Below are 8,619 nucleotides of genomic sequence, written 5' to 3' on the forward strand. Positions count from 1 at the left end.
GTGCACCACCACCCCCGGCCTTTATGTTGAATTTATTTGAAGATTATTACTCTACTCCCTAACAAAAATCATCAACAACATCAACATCACCTGTTCTCTCCATGAAGATAAGCACTTCTTATCATAATAATATTAAAGTTTTTAATAACCATGTTACTGTTGATATAGCCTAGATTGGCCTGTGAGCTTATATTGATGCCTATCGTGGATGTGTTTGACTATTTCAAAAGGCGTTAATCACAAGTCCTAACATTATTTGGTATGTGTTGTCTTTTTACTTCAGTTGAAAAAATTAATGGATGAAGTTAGCAGAAAAACAGCTGTCACAAGTGAGACCATGAACCCAAGGAAAAGTAGAGAGAAAATGGTTTTATCATATGGATAATTTCAGCCATTCTTACTGGAAGTCACTCAAGCCATCTTTGAAAACAAGTCATGAAAAATCACAAACTAGCTGGGCGTGGTGTCACACACCTTTAGTCCCAGCTCCTGAGAGGCAGAGACAGGTGGATCTCCATGAGTTCAAGGCCAGCCTGATCTACATAGCAAGTTCCAGGTCAGCTGGGGCTACAGGGAGACCCTGTCTCAAAAAGACCAAAAATTAAAAGAAAAGAAAAGAAAAGAAAAGAAAAGATCACAAACTGGAAAAGGCTTGAGGAAGTAACAACACTGCAATACTCAGAATACGCAGAGTACTGTTACTCTGTACCAGCACCAAGGCCCTGAAAGCAGGTCTTTCCAACTGACTACAAGGATCTCAGATGACACCCTCTGAATCTCAGTTTCTTGCCCCTCAGTCACCAAAACTGAGCTTGAATTAAACTGTTCTAGCTCTGACAGCTTCTTGCCAGACAGGTCTAGTGACTACTAATTCCCCCTCAGGCCTCAAGCGCATCAGACCATTGAAGTTGTAGGACTTCTTGGGGCCTTTGAGAGTTCTCACTGTGTTCCTGACTGTCCCACAGTCGATAGTCCTATAGAAACTAAGAAATTTCTTGTTAACCATAAACTGAGAAATTTCTTGTTAATCTTACACATGTACACGCAGTCCTCTCAGAAGCTATTACATCAATTGTTGCTTTAAGGACAGTATATGGACCACATCCCAATGCTTTTTATGCCATGAATATTGTCTTGGTACATCATGTTAGGCTTGTAAGTGACATCAAAGATGCGTCGTTTTTAATAAAACCTCTATTAACTGTGCATATGCATGCATGTAAATATACATAATAAAATATGTTTTAATGTATTCAGAGACAATAAATGTGTCTATCCAAATTTATTACTAACAATTTCTTTTACAAACCTTTCTTCCCTCTCTACCAGACTATGAGTTTCTGGAAGCTTCTCTTGACACACACACACACACACACACACACACACACACACACACCCTTTTCAAATACTCTTTCTCATTTCCATCCTTTTGCTATTTAGATCGAGGCTAGATGATCCTGATGGTTTATTGAAAGTTGGAGCATAGTTTCCTTTTGTGTTTATTTTATATTTCATGTGTTGGCCTCCCCTACCACACTATCAGCTCCTTGATGTTCCCTTATTTACTGTTGGTTGCTGCCAAAGAGCTATTTTCAAATTTTTCTCCCTTAGGCTAATCACTTACCCAACCTTCCTTACAACTATTGGCGGCATATAACCTACCAAAAAGAATCAATAATGATGCAGCTCCACGTGATTACCACTAAACACATATTGACTATAGAGATTCAGGTTTACATAAATTTAAACTCAAACTTTACAAATTTTAACCTAAAATTTTTACTTTAGTCACTTAAGTCACAGATGAAGTGCTTCCTGGTTGCCTGTGGCTAGCAGATGTCCTTGTGGACTTCACAGATTTTATGGTGGTTCCAGAAACTTCTACTATGTGTATCTGTTTTAAAAGATGCTAAGAAGACATCTGAAAAACTCCCACTGTATCAATTAAGTGCGATGGAAGGGAGGAAGACAGGGAAAGCTAAGAACAGACCCCTCTCTCCCATCACCTCCCCTCTCCTTGTTTTAGACGTGGTCTTATGAGAACTTGCTGCCTAGAGGTGAAACGTGATTTATGATCACAACACAAAAAGCCTAAAGGAAAAAAATTTTAAAACATAGAAAAATATCGAGGGACAGAAATTATTTGGCTCACCAAGATCATAGTTAAGCTGTCAATCAAGCCTCTGTACTTCTTTTTGTCAAAAAAGAATATCCTTAGTTTATACCAATGTTGTTATGATTTTCTACCACTTAGAGCAGGGCCTAACACGGGAAGGAGCTCAAAGCATTTGTTGATGCACATCATTTATATTTTTACTTGTTTTTATGTTTCAAACATCTGCTACAATCCCTCAACCATGTTAGCTATGAATAAAAAGTTTTGTTGAATTAAACATTTTGGATAACTGGGCATAAACTCTCAGCTAACTTGAAATCACTGAAGTTCAGTCTTCTAGAATCAAATAGAAATGTGCAATGTCATGATCAAATTAACAGCAGGAGAGAACAGCAACTTTTAGCACCTGAAACATCTTTATAATTCCACTAGTAAGCCTTGCTAATAAGCAGTCTGTTTGTTTTTGTATCCTTGAATGTTACTCTATTAATTGTGACAGTTGGAGTTTATAGTTTTAGTCATTCTCTAGCATGTGTTAGAACGTGTGCTTGGTCATTACCCAAGACCCAGATGGGATCAACAGTTCTATCTCAAATATCCCCCTAGCCTCGTCAGCCTTGGCCCCTGTTCTGGCCTACTAGTTATGACATACAGTGACCCGATTCAGCAAGTCACTGTATTTCACCTTTTGAGATGAGAGTTTAACCTGGCAAGGGGTTTAAAGTGTTGCAATTTTGCTGATAGACCTGGAGTTCTTTTGTCTCTCTGCTGTAGCCAGACTAATATTGGAATGTATCCCTGTGAGAGTTGAATATTCTGTTTAGGTGACCAAATATTTTTCTAAAATGATATTTTTCATTCCCCATTCCAGTATCATTAGTATCCATTGTAAATATAAAGCAGAAATAATGGGGCAAAAAAATCAGCCAGCCTCACCATATGATGAATTACCTGGATGGAACATCAGCCCCCAAGTATTTTTATAGCCAGATAGGTTAGCACAGATTCATGGAACAGAAAGGCTCACAGTCAGTCCAAATTAAGATGCTCAATCATGTGGTTTATTTCATATTTAAAATACACAGAGAGATGGGGTTCAAGAGTGGACTATGTGTTTAAGAGTGCTTGTTGCTCTTCCTGAGGGCCAGAGTTCTAGTGCCGAGCACTCACATTGGGCAGTACACAAATGCCCGGAATTCCAACTCCAGGGCATTCAACACCCGCTTCTGGTCTTCACAGGTACCTATATACACATGCCCATACATACATGCAGACATATATACATACACACGAATAAATATTGTTTTAATAAAATTGTTTTAAAATCCCCAGAATGAGAGAAAAAGATAGAATGCAAATTGATTTTTCAACAATCGCTAGGTCTGAATTCTGGGTCACACAGTATTCATATACGCTATGTGGATTAACTCATGTGTTTGTTACGGGCACTTAGAAATGAGCCACATCAGTATCCCCCACTGATGGTACAGTTTCGAATCTCACACTTGAGGTCAGAAAACAAAGTGGCCTGACAGATGTATGAGGCCACTAGTTCTAGTGGACAGTTGCAAGGCAGGAAGTGGTTCTTGACTATAATTATAACCAGCAAAACAGCCCAGTAGGGAACTATGGACTGTGCCTGTGCTTATTAGATAGAGGACATGTGAAGTCAGATTAGATGTCACTGATCAGGCTGATTTTCAACCCAGTAAGTACTGAGTGCTTCAAATGTCCCACATGCATCCAGTGAACCATGAATGGTGGGCGTCTCCATTCTTTTTTGCTGTATGAATAATTTTCTGATACATTCCTTCACTTTTATCAGCTTACCACATCTACTCTATTTACCTTTCCCATGTCTGCCAAGCCTCACGGCTCTTTGCTCATATACTTAATGCTGTTTAGCCCCTTTGTCCTCCCACCCCTTTTTTTCTAAAGTGGAATTAAATATTCTCAATACTGAAAATACATAACAGCAGAGACAAGAATATAGGGGATATAATCCATTCCCAGGGATGTAGCGAGTTTTCCAAAATAGTATTTCCCGAGTGTCTGTGTTCTGAATATATTATGACCTGCCCTGTACTGGCTATCTAGGTTATTATAAGCTTTAGTTCTACATACAAGCCATGTTTACATCTATCAACAGACCAATAACTTTAATGAAAGGTAGCAGATTTGTCAATCAAGAAATGTCTATCTAACACTTTCTTTTTAATAATATCTTCCTTAGAGTCAATTAACATAATCAAAATCCATTTGTTGAGCTGAACAGAATAGGAAAATGTATTTGAAATTATTCCTTTATCAATAAAGTAATTACTCTTTGCCTTGACCTCTGGACCTTACCCAGACACAGACATAGACACACACACAGACACACACACACACACACACAGACACACACGCACTCACACACACACACACACACACACACACACACACACACAAAACCACAATTTCATGTTAAATTTTGTTCTTGTTTTGTTTTTAAGCTGAGGATCAAACCCAGGTCTTAACACATGTTATGCAAGTACCCTATCAATGAACTAGACCCCTGAATATTTTTAACGCCCTCTCTTATAACTAGAGACATCAAACAGCAAGCACTACTGTATCACAAAGAATTTGTCAAAAGTAGTCAAACTTTAAAAATTAAAATTTGATGCATTATTTCCATCATGATACAAACAGCTCTAATATTTTGAGATTCTTTAACTTATATATTAATATTGCTTTAATGTGTATGTTGATAAATTTAAATGCATGCACATTTTTGTAGATGTTTTTGAAAAAAAATGTTAAACTATATAGGAAATGCCAATGGATACAGAACATTGATCTTGAAATTGGGAGATCAAGTTACCATATTAACTGTATCTTTAGGTGGGTTACTATAAGCAAACTGCATAACTTTGGTAACTGGCTTTCTTCATATGTGCTGAGGATTAATTTAAATTTAAATTAATCGAACATTGAAAGCATACAGTGCCTGACTTGCCCATAATTGATGACTCAGAAAGATAAGTACAACTGGAATCTGGCCCCTTGCTTCATATTCCAGATGAAGAAACTGAAGCCCACAGAGATGAAATGCATATGTCCAAAGTCATACCCTTGGTTCTTGCAAAAGCCTGAACCAGACAGCTGGGGAATCCTGCAGGTGTCATTTCTTGTCTTATAAGCCTGTAATCAGACTTTCTTATAAACCCAGTCAAGGACTATGACTTACAAAAGTTCCTCACTCAAGGTCTGTTCCTGATCTTCAAAACCTAGAGATAGCAATTGCTCTGACTTCTAGTCACATTAGCAAGGTAATGTGTGGATGAAATCACTGGGAAAAAATTCCATGTAATCACAGCACACCAACATTACAAATTATGAAAATATTTTATCATTAATAGCACTACAATTACATATATCAGCTCCTTTCATCACTCAAACTCTAAATTCCTTCTAAATAATTGCCCTGAACATTCTTAGATGCTACTTCTGCTAGCAAGGCGAAAATAGAGTGTTGAGGCAACCACACAGACGACTCCACAGAAAGCAAACCCATTTCCACATTTGCAGTCCTATTTCTCTAGTTTTGCAGTAAACTACCTTGATCGTCCTCACCTCTTTAGAAGTAAACACCCATGACCATGCAGATTAATATACACACATCTAAGTTTTGCTGAACATCACTGAGATGTTCTGAATGTACAGTTTGGGAAGGGGAAGGTCTGTGTCTTATTAATATACCCTCAGGTGATTATATTAGTTACTCTTCTGTTGCTGTGATTTTTGGCCAAAAGCAGCTTCATGAAGAAAAGGCTTATTTTGGCTTTTGTCTTATGGTTCCCTGGTGGCAGAAAAGACCCGGCAACTGTCAAGAAAAGCATGGCAACAAGAGCAGGAGGCTGGCTGACAATATTTGCATCCACACGGAGGGAGCAGAGAAAGATAACAGGAAGTGGGGCACAGCCACCCATACTCAAAGCCCACCTCCTTCATCAAGGCTCTGCTCCTAAAGGTTCCATAACCTCCCCAAACAGCACCACCAACTGGGGATCAGCTGTTCAAATACATGAGCCTATGGGGAACATTTCTCATTCAAACTACAACAGTAGTGCATTTTACTGAATGATGAATAGACAAATAAATTTTTAAAAAAGAATACTATTTCTCAACTCATTGATTTATTTTCATGACTACTAAATATCCACAATTAAATACCTACTTGTTACCCTAAGCAAAACTTTTTTTAATAAACTCAACTCCCAGCTCAGTTGAGTGTGCATTGAAACTTGCCGCACTTCTTGAATATCTGATGCTATCACTGCTAGGTTATAAATGGTAAAACCCCAGCAGTCTGACTCCAAAGGCAGCCCCAATCAGGAAAATTACTCATGTATTTGAAGCCTATTTGGCACTAAAAGCTTTGTATACTAAATTCTAAATCCACTTAATTAACTTATCTATGCTTCATTAAATACAACTCAGTCCACTTTGATGGAAATATGTAATAAAACAGCCTCTCTGGCAACTGATACGGCAATGTGATAAGTCTTGAGCATAAGATTCTGCCCAGGGCCCTGTCCAGCACACCGCCTCATCTATACTTGAGCCTGGTTCTGGAGTCAGGAATAACTTCCACTATTACTCTTCCTTTCTTTGTGTATCCAAACCCTCTCCTCTCCACTTAACAGAACCCTAAAGGAAGAGAAGTTAAGTCAAGTTCAACAACTCTAAATATGATCAAAACTCCTCCAGTATCAGCCAAGGTGATTTCAGTAACAGCAACACAAACATAACTCCAACTAGTTTAAACTCGAAAAGGAATATATTGGTCCACGTCAATAGGATGTTCCTTCAGGCATAGCTGGAGCCAGAGTACTTTGAAACAATGCTTCTATTTCTATCTCTTGACTCATTGTTGACTGTTTTCAAGTAAGAACTACTCACCTGCAAAGGGTTAGCCTCCAGCAGCTCTCCCTATATAGTGTCCTCACCCTGCAAAATCCCTCAAAAGATAAAATGAAAACAAAGCAATAGTCCCGTATCACAGTGAGGGATATGATTGATCTATTAAGTCACACTTCTCTGAAGAGAGAGGATGAGGACTGGGTTGAAAGTACAGTTGATGTAACAGGGGCTGGCTGGGGGTGTTCTCTAAATACATCACTGATGGTAAAAGAAAACAAAGCTGTTGTCTTTCCTGCTTTCACTCCATTAGCATATGACATAGACAAAATGATATGAAGGAAAAAACGAAAGTTTAGCCATAGTTCTATCTGGAGGGAAAAGTTGCAGGTGAGCTTTAATTTTTTTTAAGGGGTTAATTTACATGCTTTATTTAGACACATATAATTAGTGTTCAAGAGAAAAATAAGGCATATAAAGTAATTCTCAAAGAAAATACAAACAGCTTGTTTACATTTTTCATGGTCATCTGATAGAAATAAACAGTCATCCTGGACTACATGAGTCCCTCTCTTTAAGAGTTTAGGGGAAAACAAGAATTTTTCAGATCTCTAAAGAGCAAGTTCAGAGAAGGAATCTTTCCTTGGAATGCCACAGTATTAGCATGGAAACAGGAATATTAAGACCTCCGCTGTGGATATGGATAAAGTGTAGAAATTTCAAGTTATATATTTTTTGACATATACCTAAAGGTGCCCCTATACTACTATTAGATAGTGAAGAGGAAGAAATGGTCATTTTGGAACCAGACAAGAATCCAAAGAAAATAAGGTAACAAATTTCTGGTTTCTTTCATATACGCATAAAAAAGTAAGCCTTAATTTTTTTTAAGGGTCCATGCATTTATTTTCTGTCTGCTCTCAAGTATGGGTATGATGCTTTGTGCTCCTACCTTGACTTAATTAATGTTTTGTTAAAATATTTTTTATTTTTTTAAATGTACATGCATTACAACTATAATTTTAAGTATTATGTTATAAACGTATTTCTTTTATTGAATTACGGAGAATTTTAACTCGGGGTCTATCATGAGTAAATCCCTTTTCCAAAGAGCTGAGAAGCTAGGGTATAGCTCAGTGGTAAAGCACTTGCCTAGCATATGCATGGCCCTGAGTTCAGTCCACAGGACCAGAAAAACATAGCGCTGAGGACAAATTAAATGAAGAAAAAGCTCGGATGCCTCCTGCAAAGTGTGTGTTGCACATGAAGATAAAGAAACATTGATTTAGTTACTGTCCCAAGTTCCTTCAGCCATGGATAATGGTCATTTAAAAGTCACCAGTCTTAAATGCTCACTTCTTTCGTCCTAGTTCCTTTCTTCCATAACAGACCAAAAATTTAGGTATAAAACACACTTTAACATGTTACAAAGCCATGTGTATATACACATGTAGAATCATATAGATTTATGTGTGCATGTGCATAAATACATACTCTTTTAAATATCACTTCCAGATAGATCATTCAGGTTACTGGAAGGAAAATGTGAGTAAAATTTGCATGGGATCAGAGAAGATTCTCAGAAGCAAAGAGATGGA

Source organism: Nannospalax galili, unplaced genomic scaffold (assembly GCF_000622305.1).
Source record: "Nannospalax galili isolate Female #2095 unplaced genomic scaffold, S.galili_v1.0 scaffold777, whole genome shotgun sequence".
Lineage (NCBI taxonomy): Eukaryota > Metazoa > Chordata > Mammalia > Rodentia > Spalacidae > Nannospalax > Nannospalax galili.